This window comes from Oryx dammah, unplaced genomic scaffold (genome assembly GCF_014754425.2).
Source record: "Oryx dammah isolate SB20612 unplaced genomic scaffold, SCBI_Odam_1.1 HiC_scaffold_16, whole genome shotgun sequence".
Taxonomy (NCBI): Eukaryota; Metazoa; Chordata; class Mammalia; order Artiodactyla; family Bovidae; genus Oryx; species Oryx dammah.
This window is the reverse complement of record NW_024070200.1, coordinates 40,566,379-40,584,868: the sequence shown is the minus strand read 5'-3', so window position 1 is coordinate 40,584,868 and position 18,490 is coordinate 40,566,379. Positions and strand designations below refer to the sequence as shown.

At 43.3% G+C, this 18,490-nt stretch overlaps 1 pseudogene; it reads right to left on the bottom strand.

Moving 5' to 3' along the window:
* Positions 1 to 1,501: 1,501 nt before the first annotated feature.
* On the bottom strand, positions 1,502 to 1,628 carry LOC120875763 (annotated as a pseudogene).
* Between the last annotated feature and the right edge of the window lie 16,862 nt (positions 1,629 to 18,490).

Here is an 18,490-nt window from a genome sequence, read left to right as displayed (position 1 = left end):
CATTACTCTGTTTCCTTTCCCTATAATACCTGCCTGCCTTTGTCAAGCCTACAGGACATCAAGCTTTCCTCTCAACAAAAACGAGCAGGTTTTCAGACTTGTAGTAATTCATTTCCACCTCTCCGAAAATGTCCACCCACTTCATATCTACAGGCTTGTTAATCAGGTTGTCTGCATCTATAAATTCATCAAATGAGCTACATCTAAAAGATCCACTGTTTTATTAAAAAAAAAAACTCTTCATTTTGAAACAATTACAGATTCAGGAGAAACTGCAAAGCAATGTACAGGGAAGTTTCATGTTGCCTTCACCCTGACCACACTGAGGTCAACACCAAACATATCCCCAGGACAATGCTGCTACCAAAAATGCACACTGGACAACCAGAGACTGTCTGGATTTCATGAGCTGTCTGTGCATGGGTGCCTGCTCTATGCTGCTTGTTTTAACCACAACCACCGCCCCCCCAAGACATTCACTCACACTCGGCCTTTCCCACAGGGCTGCTTCCTATCAGCCCTTCATAACCACACCCATCCTGTCCCCCATTCCCTGACCCGGCAACTAGTGATCTGATCTTCATCTCTGTAATTACATTACTTCACAAATATTACATACATGTAATCACAAGGTATGTAAGCTTTCAGAACTGGCTTTTTTCACTTGGCACAGTTTCCCTGAGATTTCCACAAGCTGCAGCACATCCCAGTGGCTCATTCCTTCTTGGTGCTGAGTGGTGTCCATGGTATGGATGGAGCACAGTCTGCTCAACCATCACTCACTGAAGGATACAGTCATGGGCAAACCCGCTATGAGTGTCTGTGTACCGATCTCAGCATGGAAATAACTCCTCACTTCTCTAGGATAAATGCACAAGAATTCAAAAGCTGAGTCCCTACAGTGAGTCCATGTTTAGTTCTGAAAGGAACTGCTCACCTATTTTCCAGGGAAGCTGTACCACTTTACATCCTCAAAGCAATGACTGAGGGATCCAGATACTTTGCGTCTTCGGTATTGTCCATAGGTTACCCTTTAGCCACTCTGATGACTAAGTGTGTGATGGTATCTTAGATGGTTTTAGTTTACATTTCCCTAATGGCTAATGATATTGAACAGCTTGCCAGGTGTGGGGTTTTTTTTTGGCCACACCACAAGATCTGCTTTCCTGACCAGGAACTGAACCCATGCTCTTGGCCCTGAAAGTGCAAAGTCCTAACCACCGAACTGCCAGGAAATTCGCCCACTTTCCCAACAAATTTTTCTTTACTGTTATTTTGAGAGTTCTTTAAACAGTCTGGTTATAAGCACTTTGTTGGATTCCTGGTTTGCAAACATTTTTTTCCAGTAAATAGCTTATCTGAATCCTTTCAACAGACTTTCCCAGAGCAAAGGCTGGTTTGATGAATTAGAACTTATCAATTTTTCCCTCTTATGAATCACACTTTGAGTATCAAGTCTAAGAGTTCCCAGCCCTGTTCTAAGTCCTGAAGATCTTCTCTTACATGGTTTTCTAGAAGTTCTATAGTTTTACATTTTACATTCAAGTTTGTCTATCTTTTTTTTTTCAATTAGCAATAATCACACCTTGTAAACCTCACTGGTTACGATACTGCCACTGTGCAAAGCTTGACTATCATTCTTCAGTTCAGTTCAGTCCCTTAGTTGTGTCTGACTCTTTATGAACCCATGGACTGCATCACACCAGGCTTCCCTGTCCACCACCAACTCCCAGAGCTGGCTCAAACTCATGTCCATTGAGTCAGTGATGCCATCCAACCATCTCATCCTCTATTGCCCCCTTCTCCTGCCTTCAATCTTTCCCAGCACTGGGGTCTTCTCTAATGAGTTAGTTCTTCACATTAGTTGGCCAAAGCATTGAAGCTTCAGCTTCAGCATCGGCCCTTCCAATGAATATTCAGGACTGATTTCCTTTAGGATTGACTGGTTTCATCTCCTTGCTGTCCAAGGGACTCTCAAGAGTCTCCTCCAACACCTCAGTTCAAAAGCATCAATCTTTAGCACTCAGCTTTCTTTATGGTCCAACTCTCATATCCATACATGACTACTGGAAAAACCATGACTTTGACTTTGTGGGCAAACTAATCTCTCTGCTTTTTAATATGCTGTCTAAGTTTGTCATAGCCTTTCTTCCAAGGAGCAAGCATCTTTTAATTTCATGGATGTAATCACCATCTACAGTGATTTTGGAGCCCAATAAAATAAAATCTGTCACTGTTTCCATTGTTTGCCGATCTGTTTGCCATGAAATGGTGGGACCAGATGCCATGATCTTCATTTTTTTGAATGTTGAGTTTTATGACAGCTTTTTCACTCTCCATTTTCACTTTCATCAAGAGGCTGTTTAGTTCCTCTTTGCTTTCTGCCATAAGTGTGGTGTCATCTGCATATCTGAGGCTATTGATCTTTTTCCCAGCAATTTTGATTCCAGCTTGTGCTTCATCCAGTCTGGCACTTCATATGATGTACTCTGCATATAAGTTAAATGAGCAGGGTGACAACATACAGCCTTGACATACTCTTTCCCAATTTGGAATCAATCTGTTGTTCCATGTCCAGTCTAACTGTTGCTTCTTGACCTGCATATAGATTTCTCAGGAGACAGGTAAGGTGGTCTGGTATTCCCATCTCTTTAAGAATTTTTCACAGTTTGTTGTGATCCACACAGTCAAAAGCTTTAGTGTAGTCAATGAAGCAAATGTTTTCCTAGAATTCTCTTGCTTTTTCTATGATCCAACCGATGTTGGCAATTTGATCTCTGGTTCCTCTGCCTTTTCTAAAATCAGCTTGAACATCTGCAAGTTCACGGTTCACGTATTACTGAAGCCTAGCTTGGAGAATGTTGAGCATTACTTTACTAGCATGTGAGATGAGTGCAATTATGTGGTAGTTTGAGCATTCTTTGGCATTGCCTTCCTTTGGGATTGGAATGAAAATTGACCTTTTCCAGTCCTCTGGCCACTGCTGAGCTTTCCAAATTTGCTGGCATATTGAGTACAGCACTTTAACAGCATTATCTTTTAGGATCTGAAATACTCAACTGGAATTTCATCACCTCTGCTAGCTTTGTCCATAGTAATGCTTCCCAAGGCCCATCATCATTTTTAAACTACCCAAATGGATAAGTTACACCTCTCTCAGAGAAAATAGTTTTAAAGCAAAGATATAATTTGAACTTGTGGGAACAAAGTTTTAGTTTAGTTGAGAAAGTTGCCCTTATCTGATGACTTAACTTTTAAGCAGTCATTTAAAAATGAGTCATCTTCTGACCATATGAGTTTTTGCCTCAGCCTAAACATAACAGCAAACAACTTGGGTGCAATTGCTCCATCTTTTCATTGGTTTCTTACATGTCGTCAAAGACCATCAAGCAGTTCTGAAGAAATAGCATACAAATATTCAGACCTCTTTTCTCCATTCTCATCCTCACTGTGTGTCCAAATCAGAGAAGAACATGCCTTTTATCTGCACTTTGGAAAAAGGATTTGGGGGGTGAGAGTGCAGGGAATACTATTTTATGTCAGGTCAAAGTTTTAACACCACATCATGCCTGAGAACACCACCAGCCATTGGGTTGACAATCTCTTTGCATTTCTATAAATGCAAACATTGCATTAAGTGCTTTTAAACATTCTGAGGAAGCTGAAAAGTAACCAAACACTTGCTTTCAGAAAGCATCTCAGGTGAATCTTTTGAGGAGTGTTGTGTATGAGGTGTGCAGGCATGTAGCATGTGAGACCATTTCAGTTTCTTCACTCAGACTAACTGGGACTCACATTTGCTCTGTCTACTGAACAGACAGATAAACAGAGTAGGACAAGATATCAACAACCTTGCATTGCTCGCTTACTGAGGTATCATTTAAAACTTCACAGAAACCAAAGAAAGTGTTAGTTGCTCAGTCATGCCTGACTCTGCAACCGCATGGACTATAGTCCGCGAGACTCCTCCATCTGGATTTTCCAGGCAAGAATACTGGAGTGGATTGCCATTTCTTTCTCCAGGGAATCTTCCTGACACAGGGATCAAACCCAGGTCTCCTGCATTGCAGGCAGACTCTTTATGGTCTGAGCCACAGAAATGAAGATGATCTGAAATGTCAATTTTCAAATCAAAACACCTCACAGCTGGGTAGAACACTTCTGCTGCCCCGAACTGACGCACCCCTGACCTACTGCAGAAGATGCTGGACAAGCCCTGACAGGATTAGATCTAAGCCACACGGCTCAACACATCTGCCAGGGAGATTTTCTCTTTCTTGCCCACGTGGCATATTATTGCAACTTCTGGACTGGGAAATGTAACCTTCCTCAGTTTCATACGGTAGTCGAGCAATAACGTCGTACTGCATTCCTGTGGCCTGCCAGAGATTCTTCCACACCAGCTAGTCTCAATTGCATATTGGTGTCTTTAGCGGAGATGGGGGACTTTTGATTGACTGGGAAATACCTGCCTATCTCAGCTCCAGGTGGTGGGCTCCCCTCTGCACTTCCACAGCCCCCTCCCCATGCCCTGACCCCGCTCCATTCTGGGTGCTGCACTCTAGGCTCTGTTTGGGTCACCTGCTCTTCCTGATCCAGTTCTCCTGGTCCCTGTGCCTCTTTTTATCTGTTGTTAAAATTTCATGGTCATTCTGTCTTTTTCAGTGAGGTCTGGGCGATGCTGCCACTGCTATTGCAATTGTTTTCATTTTAATTATCTGAATCCTTAGAAAGCATGATCAGAATGTTCACAATGTTTAATACTTTAGCCTGCACTATCTCAACACAAAGCACACAGTTAACCAACAGTCAACACCGAATTCTTAATGCTCGGGTTGCATCACCCTTAATTACACACTTAAACCTCCCTGGCTCGGTGATGCAACAAGGGTGCATTTACTGTGACCTGCAAATCGTGGTGCCACCAGCAATCAGCACAAGAAGAGTGACAACTGGCACAGAAGGCAAACAACCCACACAGGACCCATGAAACACTAAAATGGTATTGTTTCCAGCCCTTATTTGGGGGTAGGGGACCATCTTATGGCCTTTGTACTCCCCTTCACCCAACCTTCAGTACCTATCACCAGAAGCCAGGGTTTCATGTCCCAGGGTGCGATTTCTTGGGACACAGGATATTGAGTGCTAGAATGAGGACACTCCATGCCAAAGAAGTCAGTGAATCCCTCAGGGACACCACAGAAGAGCCTTCTAGAGGGCCCTGGGCCAGGATGACCCCGCACTCTGGCTGCAGTGGAACCTTTCTGGACAATCAGGGGGAACAGCTCAGAGAGCAGATAAACGGGCATGCCCCCCTCCTTCTCAGCTACATCCCCACTTCGTACCTAGACCAAAAGTTAGAACTACAACAGCCTCCTCACTCCCCGAAAGGAAGAGGGGCAGGCTCTGAACCTGGAGAGCGCAGTGTGCAGACTTCCTCAGACATCGCTACTCAAGGCACACAGGAGAGCTGCCTGCAGCAGCACCTGCCATGAACACAAAGCACTGGTCTTCACCATCCACTACATTTCTCTATTAGATGCCACACACCATTCTGCAGGTTTGGGATACAAGAAAGAATAGAGAGAATGTCTCTCTCCTCAAAGAATCTCTCCTCCTAGAGAAGGAGACGATATATGAGAAAAGAACCAGAAAACGAGGGCTGAGGGCAGGTGGAGACAAGGGAAGCAGAGAACAAGGAGGTTTGCTTGGATGGGGGCTTGGGGAAGGCACGCCCAGGAGGCAGGTCAGTGGGAGGGTAACATCTGACACAGAAAAACGTGGCCCCAAGAATAAGTCCCTGTATTTCAAAGTCCCTGGAGTACATTTCAAAGGGTGCCACCACTTCGAGGGCAGGAGCTGGCATTTCCCACAAGCAGCAAGGAGACCCCACCAAGGGTACATGTGACTACATGCAGTTGACAAGAAGGGAGAGGCAAGCCTGGCAGCGTCCCTGCCAGCCTAGAGAGCTGGGTTTCTCCGTGACAGGACGGTAGGGGCACTGATCCCCATGCTCCATGCAGTCTGGACTGGAGTCGGGTCTGGAAAGTCCACGACAAAGAGCTGACCAGGCAGAAGGGCAGGGGGAAAATAGTTCAGCAAAAATATTTAACCCACTGAAGATAATTTATATCTGTGTACAAACAACCTGATGATTAAAACGGATCCTTCACTGCTCATTAAAAGAAGGTCTGTCCTCCAGGACCTATACTTTGGAGCACTTGGTTACCACTGAATTGGAGTCACAGTATCAGCAAAGTAGAGAAAGGCTGCATTTATTTATATGCTATAACTTTACTTCTTTGACTAAATTTATAGCATACACGTCAGTGGAGATGCTGTCCATGGATTCCATGTAGGGTCTTCTGGCAGAGCCCACAGGATGTGCTGAGAGAAGAGATGCCAGAACAGGGCAAGAAAGGAGCCAAGGAAAATGCTAAGATTTTTTTTTATCTAAGCTACTGAAAGTGTGGAGCCTCCAGCAAATAAGATCATATACCGTGTGGAAAAGCAGGTTTTGGTGGCTGATGTCAGCAGCTAGTTTTTGCGTGTTGTGCAAGAGGCTCATGTGGATGTCCCACGGAGAAACACAGGGTCAGCGTGGGAAATGTGATTGGACTTAAGGTCCAGGGTGAATGCAGAGATCATCAGTGTGAGGTTCTCTCTGAAACCATTGGTGGTGAGCTCACACAGCAGGGGCTGTGAATGCACAGAAGAGACCCAGGATGGAGCATGTCAGGGTCAGAAGTCAGGGAGAAGCGGCCCAGGCGACTACAAATGAGGAACCAACAAGACGGAGGACAGTGTCTTAGAAGCCAAGTGAGGCTGATGTTTGAAGGAGGAGGGACTGATCAACTGTGAACCGTGGCAAATGCTGTCACCTGGCTAAGAATGAGAACTGACCAAATGGACACCCCAAATCCTCACAAAAGGTACATTAAACCAGTTTGTAATCTTTTAATAAGTCCTTATAATTAAACATGACATTTACAGACGTGTTTATCTCCTTTCCTAAATCTCACTGAAATGACACCAAGTTATAAACACAAAGAGACAGCACTGGTCAGGAAGTGTCTCCTTCCTCTCTCTCTCCCCTAAAACCTTAATCAGACTCTGGAATCTATTCCAGATAATATCCCAACAGACCCTCAGAATGCTTGAAGCAAAAACTGACAAAGATGAAAAGCCCCTCCTTGCAGTTAGGAACTGCAGGCTCCTCTCAGCAGGTCTGATTAAAAGTATATTGCACTAAATACTTGAATGGAAAATTCTGGAAGGTCTCAAATTAATAACCTAACTTCCTACCTCAAGAAACTGGGGGTGGGGGTAGGGAGAGCAAAATCAGGCCAAAGTGAACAGAAGGAAGTAATACAGATAAGACTAAAATCCAGCAAAATTAAAAACAGAAAAACAAAAGAGAAAAGCAAAAATCAGAAGGCTGGTTCTTGGGGGAGGAGGATCAATAAAACTGCACAAAAGTCTAATGAGACGGACAAACATAAAGAGAGAAAACACAAATAACCATTATCAGGAATGAAATAAGGGACATCAGTACAGATCCCATAGTCAATGATAAGATAACAAGGGAATTCCATGAACAACATTTTCAGAAATTTGAAAACTCAAAAGAAATGGACTAAATACCTCAAACCCCACAAACTACCAAAACTCAACCAAGATCAAATAATCAATCTGAACAGTCTTGTCACCTTTTAAAAATGCATATCTAACTTTAAAGCTTCCAAAAGACAAATTTCCAGGGCCAGAAGGATTCACTGGGGAATTCTACCAAACATTTAGGTAAGAATTAACACCAATCAAGGGCTACCCTGGTGGCTCAGCAGTAAAGAATCCGTCTCCCAATGCAGGAGACAAGGGTTCAACCTCTGGGTCAGTCAGATCCCCTGGAGGAGGAAATGGCAACCCATTCCACTATTCTCACCTGGAGAATCTCATGGACAGAGAAGCCTGGAAGGCTACATACAGTCCATGGATTAGCACAGAGTCAGCCGTGACTGAGTGACTAAACACTACCACCGCCACTAATCAAAATCCCTGCAAGATATTTATTGACATGATATTATTTCAAAGTATATATAGGAAGAAGTATAGATTAAGAAGAGGTGGCAGGAATACACAGAACTATACAAAAAAGATCTTCAAGACCCAGATAATCATGATGTGACCCAGATCACTCACCTAGAGCCAGACATCCTAGAGTATGAAGTCAAGTGGGGCTTAGGAAGCGACACTAAAAACAAAGCTAGTGGAAGTGATAGAATTCCAGTTGAGCTATTTCAAATCCTAAAAGATGATGCTGTGAAAGTGCTGTAGTCAATATGCCAGCAAATTTGGAAAACTCAGCAGGGGCCACAGGACTGGAAAAGGTCAGTTTTCATTCCAATCTCAAAGGAAGGCAATACCAAAGAATGCTCAAACTACCACACAATTGCATTCATCTCACACACTAGCAAAATAATGCCCCAAATTCTCCAAGCCAGGCTTCAACAGTACATCAACCATGAACTTCCAGATGTTCAAACTGGATTTAGAAAAGGCAGAGGAACCAGAGATCAAATTGTCAACATCCGCAGGGTCATCAAAAAAGCAAGAGAGTTCCAGAAAAACATCTACTTCTGCTTTACTGACTATGCCAAAGACTTTGACTGTGTGGATGACAACAAACTGCGGAGAATTCTTAAAGAGATGGGAATATCAGACCACCTTACCTGCCTCCTGAGAAATCTGTATGTAGGTCAAGAAGCAACAGTTAGAACTGGACATGGAACAACAGACTGGTTCCAAACTGGGAAAAGAGTATGTCAAGGCTGTATATTGTCACCTTGTTTATTTAACTTAGATGCAGAGTACATCATGTGAAATGCTAGGCTGGATGAAGCACAAGCTGGAATCAAAATTGCTGGGAGATATATCAATAACCTCAGATATACAGATGACACCATCCTTCTGGCAGAAACTGAAAAAGAACTAAGGAGCCTCTTGATGAGAGTGAAAGTGGAGAGTGAAAAAGCTGTCTTTAAACTCAACATTCAAAAAATGAAGATCATGGCATCTGGTCCTATCACTTCATGGCAAATAGATGGAGAAACAATGGAAGCAGTGACAGACTTTATTTCCTGGGCTCCAAAATCACTGCAGATGGTTAATGCAGCCATGAAATCAAAGGACTCTTGCTCTTTGGACGAAAAAATATGACCAACCTAGACAGCATATTAAAAAACAGAGACATTACTTTGCCCACAGAGGTCTATCTCATCAAAACTATGGTTTTTCCAGTAGTCATGTATGGATTTGAGAGTTGGACTATAAAGAAAGCTGAGTGACGAAGAAATGACGCTTTTCAACTGTGGTGTTGGAGAAGACTGTCCAGAATCCTTGGACTGCAAGGGGATCAAACCTGTCAATCCTAGAGGAAATCAGTCCTGAATATTCATCGGAAGGACTAATGCTAAAGCTAAAGCTCCAATACTTTGGCCACCTGGTGTGAAGAACTGACTCATTGGAAAAGACCCTGATGCTGGGAAAGATTGAAGGCAGGAGGGGAAGGGGACGGCAAAGGATGAGATGGTTGGATGGCATCACCGACTCAATGGATATGAGTTTGAGCCAGCTCTGGCAGTTGGTGATGGGCAGGGAAGCCTGGCATGCTACAGTCCATGGGGTTGCAGAGTCGGACATGACTGAGTGACTGAAGTGAACTGAATACATAGGAAGGCAAAGAAATTAGAGTAGGTAGATTCATTTTGAAAAAATAAATAAAATAGGAGGAATCAAGTCTATGTGGCCTCAGGAATCAAGTCTATATAGTTTATTACACATCTACAGTAACCAAGACTATGTGCTATGGACAAAGATTGGTATAACCAATACAGACATGCCTGATTCGTCTTGCTGCTGCTGCTAAGTCGCTTCAGTCGTGTCCGACTCTGCGACCCCAAAGACGGCAGCCCACCAGGTTTCCCCGTCCCTGGGATTCTCCAGGCAAGAACACTGGAGTGGGTTGTCATTTCCTTCTCCAATGCGTGAAAGTGAAGTCGCTCAGTTGTGTCCAACTCTTAGCGACCCCATGGACTGCAGCCTTCCAGGCTCCTCCATCCATGGGATTTTCCAGGCATGAGTAAAGGTGCAATTCCAAGAAAGGACAGCCTTTCGAACAAGCAGTGCTATAGCAATCAGAAATTCATTGGCAAAAAAAAGAATATGGACCAAAATCTCACATCTTATACATAAACTAATTCAAAACTGATCAGACACTTAAATGCAAAACCTTTAGTGAAAAAAAGAGAAAATCTTCAGGATCTCAGGTTAGGTAAAAATTCATTGGAAGGACTGATGCTAAAGCTGAAGCTCCAATACTTTGGCAGCCTGATGCAAAGAACTGACTCATTGGGAAAGACCCTGATGCTGGGAATTACTGAGGGCAAAAGGAGAAGAGGGCGATAGAGGATGAGATGGTTGGATGGCATCACTGACTCAACGAACATGAGCTTGAGCAAACTCCAGAAGATAGTGAAGCGCAGGAAACCTGGCATGCTGCCATTCATGGGGTCAAAAGAGCTGGACACAACTGAGCAAATGAACAACTAGAACAAAGATTTCCAAAACTCAACACGGAAAGGACAACCCACCAGAGGAAATAGTGAAGAACTGCACATCATCAAACTTAAACCCTTTTGCTCTGCCAAGGACCCTGTAAAGACAATGGAAAAGACAAGCCACAGACTTAAAGAAAATATCCGCAAAGCACATACCTAATAGAGACATTAAAATACGTAAGGAACTGACGTTTCACTGAAGGGAATATTCAGATGGTTATTAGCATGAAAAGGTGTTCAACATCCTGAGCCCTCAGGGAAATGCACATGCAGCGAGGTACCACTGCACATTTATCAGTCAAAACCTGCTTTGTGACAATACCAAATGCCCAGAAAGGACCTAGGAAAACTGGGTCACTCATACATTGCTGGGCTGCCCAGGTGGTGCTAGTGGTAAAGAACCTGCCTCCAGATGCAGGAGACGCAGGTTCCATCCCTCGGTCTAGAAGATCCCTTGAAGCAGGACATAGCAACCCACTCCCATATTCTTGCCCGGAGAATCCACAGAGGATCCTGATGGGCTATAGTCCATAGGGTCACAAAGAGCCGGACATTACTGAAGTGATTTAGTACACACGCATACATTGCTGGTGGAAACACGGTATGGTAGAGCCACTCTAAAAATGTTTGGCAGTTTCTTATGGAAGTAAACATGCAATTAGTATACCCAGAAATTTCATTCTTGGGCATTTATCTCAGCAAAATTAAAACTGATATGCACACAAGAACTTGTACATGAATGTTCATAGCAGCTTTACTTATAAGAGCCCCAGACTAGAAGCAGTCCAGGTGTTCTTCAGCAGGTGAGTTACACTGGGGTCCAGCTATACCAGGGAATACTATTTGTAAATCAAAAGGAAAACCCAATTTAAATCTGTAACAATTTGGCTGAGTCTCCAGGAAATCATATCGAGTGAAATAAGCCAATCCCAAAAGGTTCAGTCTGCACCGAATGCTTGATTCCATTTATATGACATTTGAAATTATAATATCTTATAAACAGAGAATTAGCTGTTGTCAGGAGTTAGGGACCTGCCAGGGGAAGGGAAAAAGTTGCACGTGGTTATAAAAAAGCGACATATGAGAGTTTATTGTGGTGTTGGAAATAGTATCTTGACTGTGGTGGGAGACACACACAAATCTACACATGCTGCACAAGTGATGAAACTGTACAGAACTTAATACACACAGATAAATAAAACTAAGGAAATATTAGTAAGATCAGTGGACTGCACCAATGTCAGTAACCTGGTTGCGATATTAAACTGTCCTTCTATAAAATGTTATAAATGGGGAAACTGGACAAAGTATTCAAGGGACTAATCTGTATTGATTTTTATAACTGCATGTGAAATTACAATTATCTGAATAAAATTTTAATTAAAAATATAAAAGGCTAGATAAACAGATATATTCACATCAAAGTGGCTCCATTTTTTTCTACAAACTTCATATTTAACACAATGGCCATGCTATAAAAACTGAATAAGAGGAACAGATACCCTGTGGTTATTTATCAACATATCAAAACTAAAATAAATACAAGTACATTCTAAAAATAAATTCAAAGCTCTGTAAAATGTAATCAGACAAGGTTACTAAATGTTCTTGTTTTCCGGATCATGACAGTGATTTCCTTACATCAAAACCTAGAAATGAATATCCTTTGTTGACTGACTTTTGTGATGAATGCTGTTCTGCCATGATAACAATACCAAGGCAACGGTGGTTTTTTCTCGAGAGGCTCCCTCATGGAGGGAGCAACCGTGCATTTGCACCTCCAGCAGGCGGTCGCAGCACCTTCTCCACATCACCACCAGGCTCCCACGAAGCAGGGAGAAGGAAGTGGATGCATCTCAGTACCTCCCCTCTAATAATACATGGAGACACGACCAGTCAGTCCCTTCTTGCGCCATGACATTTTCAGAAGAAATCATGTAAATACTCGGGAAAAAATATGTATTCACCAAATACGTATTTACCGTGTGCAGGAAGTTAGGTGAGCAACGAGAGGTGGCCCCTTTAGCTAACCGACCAATAGCCACCTAATCCCACTGAACAGTTTATCAGTCTCGCCCATGATACACCCACCAGTCCTCCAAAAACTGGGGGCCAAAAAAATCCCTTACTGCCTTGTTGCTGTTCAGTTGCTTGGTCATGTCTGACTCTTTGTGACCCCTTGGACTGCAGCATGCCATGTCCTTCCACCATCTCCCAGAGTATACTCACACTCATGTCCATTGAGTTGGTGATCCCAGCCAACCAACTCATCCTCTGTCTACTGGTGGGACTATCCCTACTCTGGAACATGTTTTATACTGAAGTAACCTTTGGTGGTCACTGGACTCATTAGCTGCTCATAAATATTCCATGAATATATACATCTAATTCGGGTAGACTGAATTATGAGAAAAACTGGAGGATAGAGAATCTTGTTATATAACCTGCAGCTGTCAGTCAACAACCCCCTTGGATTATGCAAATAGCCGTGCCTTAAAAATTCTGTACTGCAGCCCTCTGGGGCCATTGCCTCCCCTGGCATGGCCCACTCTCCCTTGAGGTGTCCTCTCTGTTCTTTCTTTCTGTGTGCTCAGTCGTGTCCATCTCTTTGAGACCTGTTCTTTCTTTCCTTATTGTTAATAAGCTTTCTTTCAACAGATAAGACCTCATTCTTCTCTGCGTCCTTACCAGGAACTGAGGTCCACGGGAGGAAGGGTCTCCAGACTCTACTACACTAACATAGATACAAAAAAGATAGAGAAGCACCAAAAAGCTATAAACAAGACAGCCTCTGTGCTGGCAACTGGGGTGTGGCGTCCACAGTAGGGTGAATGCTGGCCCATGAGACAAGTCCACACCCTGATCCGCAGGAGCTGGAAAATGTGACCTTGTTTGGAAAAATGGGTCTTTATAGATAAGGATTCTGAGACAGGAGGCTGTAAATCCAGTAAGTGTCCTTCCTTTCACGAGGGAGGCAGAGGAGGTGTGAGGGAAACAGGGATAAGGTTGTGAAGCCCAGCAGAGGCTGGAGAGCAAAGGCCACCAGTCTGGCACGCCCAGCACTGCCCAGGAACACCAGGCAGCCACCCAGACTGTAAGGGACAAGGGTCAGTCTCTCCTGGTCTCCTGCAGGGAGCGTGGCCCTGCCAGATTCTGGACTTCCAGCTTCCAGGACTGTGTGCTAATTTGTTAGAGCAGTCTCCCTTCAGCAGGAATACAATCCACATACCTGCCAATCAGAGGAAAACATGAAAACCACTATCTTTCAAATTCAGGATAAAACAGTCTCAAGAATACCATAAGGTGGTTTCCTCGGTGGTGAAGAATCTGCCTGCCAATAAAAGAGACATGGGTTTGATCACTAGTCTGGGAAGACCCTACATGCCTTGGAGTGACTAAGCCTGTGGGCCGCAAGTATTAAGCCTGTGCTCTAGAGCCTGGAAGTCACAACTACTGAGCCCATGCACTGCAGCTACTGACACTCGAGCACCTAGAGCTTGTGCTCTGCAACAACAAAAGCCACCTCAGTGAGAAGACAGCACACCGCAACTAGAGAGTAACCTCTGCTCGCTGCAACTACAGAAAAGCCTGCACAGCACAAAGACCCAGCACAGACAGACAGAAATAGATTTTTTTTAAAAAGAATACCTGAGAGCTCCAGCTCACAAAAGTGTGAAAATATGAAACACAGTATTAAGGAATACCTTTAGCCAACTATGCATGGCCCTATATGAAAACAAAGAAAAAAGTTAATTACTATTTTCTTAATTATTATTTATAGTTGTTTATTTATTTGTCAAGAAGTGGGACATGCCCAGTTGCTGAGTGAAGGACTAAACACTGTAAGATGGAAGTTAGTCTCAAGTTTGCTTGACACAATGAGAAAAAAAAATCCCAAATATATTTTTCAAAGGAATGTAAATGATCCCAAAGTACAAATGATGTAAAAATCTAGCGATAAAAAAGATTTATGAGGTAAACTGACAGATATGATCATAACAAGACCTGCTGGATACTAGACATGATATAAAGGTATAACTAATAAAACATAAGAAGCTAAATGGAGCAGAACAGATAACAGAGAAATAAATCCTGTTATATAAGAGAATTAATCTATGGTAAAGCTAGCAACAGGAAAGAGAGTATCAAATCAGTAAGCTTTACAAGGACAAAGGCTGGACCCAGGTAGGGTAGGGTGGGCATGGGGAAGGATTCCTATCCTTGTATCATACAGTATGTGACAATTAACTACACAGGAACTGAAGACAAATTAAACAAGTAAGCCAGAAAGAGTGGGCTTCCTGGGTGGCTCAGCAGCAAAGAATCCACCTACCAGTGTAGGAGACATAGTCAGACATGAGTGATCCCTGGATCGGGAAGGAAATCCCTGGAGAAGGAAATGGCAACTCACTCCAGTATTCTTGCCTGGAGAATTCCACGGACAGAGAAGCCTGGTGGACTATAGTCATTAGGAAAATGCAAATGAAAACCATGATGAGACACTCCTTCACAACCACGAGGATGGCTATTATCAAAAAGACCCATAAAAACAAGAGTGGGAGGACCCAGAGAAGCTGGACTTCATGTATCACTGATGGCGATGTAAAATGGCTCAGCTGCTTTAGAGAATAGTCTAGGAGTTCCTCAAAATGTTAAATACAGAGTTACCAGCAATCCCACGCCCAAGAGAATTGAAAACATATACCTCGATAAAAACTTGTAAACAGTTAGAGCAGCATTATATCACAATAACTGAAGAGCAGAAACAGCACAAACATCCACCAACTGATGACTGAACAAACTATGGTCTGTTCACATAACAGAGTATTGCTCAGCCCTAAGAAGGAGCGAAGTGTGGCTACCACACGAACAAGCCTTGACGACATCATGTTAAATGAAAGAAGCCTGACACGAAAGGCCACATATTGCATTATCTCATCTGTATGAAACGTTAGGAAAAGGCAAATCCATAGACTGGTAATGACAGAGGCTCAAGAGAGGGTAACTCGGGGTGACTGCTAACCACCATGAAGCTCTTTTGGAGTGAGGGAATCATTCTGGTATTATGAAGTTGTATTTTTATCTTAAACCACATCACGAAATAAATGTGGGAGCAAAAATTTTAAAATAAAAAGAACAGAAGAATATTTCGACTATCTTTCACTGGGAGAGGTCACCCTTCTAAGCATGACGTGGATTAAAGAAATTTTAAAGGATGGATGAACTTAAGTTAATAAAATTTACAAACTTTTACCACACAAGAGACTTCCTGAATGGTTACTATTGGACTGAAAAGATGTGGTTACAATTAAAGTTTAGAGCAGTCGACACCTGAAGGTCTGTCTCCTTCACACGTGGACCCACCCTTGCGCCCTGATCGTGTTTTTCTGCCACATGGACAAGAAAACCAGAGGAGGCCTTTCTGACAAACAGAATGAAAGACAGAGGACGGTGTTGAAGTGCCCTGCTCCAGGGGGCCTCTGGCCAACATACAGCCTGCCTTTGGCAGCTGGGAGATAATTAGGACTTTTTTTTTTGGTTTGTTTTTTTCTCTGGTCACACCACAAAGCCTATGGGAACTTAACTCCCAACCAGGGATCAAACTCGCACCTCCAACAACCCCCAGCAGTGGAAGCACAGAGTCTTAACCACTAGACTACCAGGGAAGTCCGCACACTGGGTACTCTTAAATAAACAAGACTGTATTTTCAGTTAGTGGCTTGTAACATTGCCTCATTTCCAATATTATTATTATTAGAAAGTGTTCTATTATTAAAACAATGGTTTTATTTCTTTTGTTTTTTTTATTTTTGGCTGTGCTGATTCTTAGTCACAGGACGCAGGACCTTTAGTTGCCGCATGTGAACTCTTAGTTATGGCATGTGGGGTCTAGTTCCCTGACCAGGGATCAAAACTTGGGCCCTCTGCAATGGGAGACTGGAGTCTTAGCCACTGGACCACCAGAAAAATCCTTGTTTTAAAATCTTCTAAGTGTTTACACCTCTGGATTTTTGCCCAGTGTTTCTGTATTAACATTCCAATTTTAACATCAACGGTGTCATCTTCCTGAAGTCCAACCAGGAAGTCTGCTCTAACATCACACCTGAAAGTACACCAGCTTGCTGCTGGATGGTCTTGTCCGTGGGTCTGTCTTATTTACAGGACCATCTTATTTAGAAAGTCAACTGTTTTGTGCCATACATTTCTCTGTATGGTGGAAATTAATTTTTGGTTGGTTTTTATTTTTATATCTGTGCTCAATCATTTCATGACTTTTTAAAATGAAGTATAGTTGAGTTAGTTTCCAGTGTACACCAAAGTGATTCAGTTATGTGTGTATGTATATATTTCTGTTGTTCAGTCAGTTGCATCCAAGTCTTTGAGACTGCAAGGACTGCAGCACGCCAAGCTTCCCTGTCTTTCACTATCTCCTACAGTTTGCTCAAACTCATGTCTATTGAGCTGATGATGCAATCCAACCAGCTCATCCTATGTCATCTCCTTCTCCTCTTGCCCTCAATGTTTCCCAGCATCAGGGTCTTTTCCAGTGAGTCAGCTTTTCACATCAGATGGCCAAAGGATTGAAGATTCAGCATCAGTCCTTGCAATGAGTATTCAGGGTTGATTTCCTTTAGGATCAGCTGGTTTGATCTTGCAGTCCAAGGGACTCTCAAGAGTCTTCTCCAACACCACAGTTCAGCGAAGGCATCAGTTCTTCAACGCTCAGCCTTGTTTATGGTCCAACTCTCACATCCATACATGACTCCTGGAAAAACCATAGCTTTGACTAGATGGACCTTTGTCAGCAAAGTAATGTCTCTGCTTTTTAATACACTGTCTAGGTTTGTCATAGCTCTTCTTCCAAGGAGCGTCTTTTAATTTCATATATATATATATATATATATATATATATACACACACACACACACACATATACACATATGCACATGTATACATACATATATATACATGCAGCGTTTATATCTATTCTTTTCCAGATTCTTTTCCTTATCTGCTAAGTCGCTTCAGTCATGTCCGACTCTGTGTGACCCCATAGACGGCAGGCCACCAGGCTCCCCCGTCCCTGGGATTCTCCTGGCAAGAACACTGGAGTGGGTTGCCACTTCCTTCTCCAATGCATGAAAGTAAAAAGTGAAAGTGAAGTCGCTCAGTTGTGTCCGACTCTTCGAGATCCCATGGACTGCAGCCTAATAGGCTCCTCTGTCCATGGGGTTTTCCAGAGTGCACTTCCCTTTGCTACAGTGATTTTATAACTTGACAAGGAAATATCTCGGGGAGAAAAACTGATTGCAGGACATCTTCAAAGATATGCTGGCCACCACACCACAAGCATGTGTGTCCCACAGACACACCTTGTCTCTGCCCTGCCTCCACACCCCTGTCAAGGAGACGATGACCTCACACCACCCTGGGGACTGCATCCCTCTCCTGGGGACTGTGTCCCTCCCCTGGGGGATCACATCCCACTCTCTGGCCTCACTCTTCCTGGGAGTCCTTCGTACCTTCAGTTCACTGCCCTCCTCTCCTCTTGTCCCTGTTGCCTAGATCCGGACAGCAGGCTGGGATCACAGGCTCTGCTTTCCACTCGTCCTAAGGTCATCCAGGGCACTGTCAGACTTGCACAGCTATACTCACCTACTGAGAGAACATGCCACACTTGCTCTAGGGTAACCCAAGTGTGTGCACTGCAGACAGGACTACTGTTTACTATGAGTCTTGTGGGTGGAACCCTACACAGGTTCCGGTCCTGCTGAAGCTGAACCAGGACATGAGAACAGAAGACACTATGTGTACTTTAGAAAACCTCTCACAGGGATTGAACAAAACAGCTTTCTTGAGATTTGTATAATTCA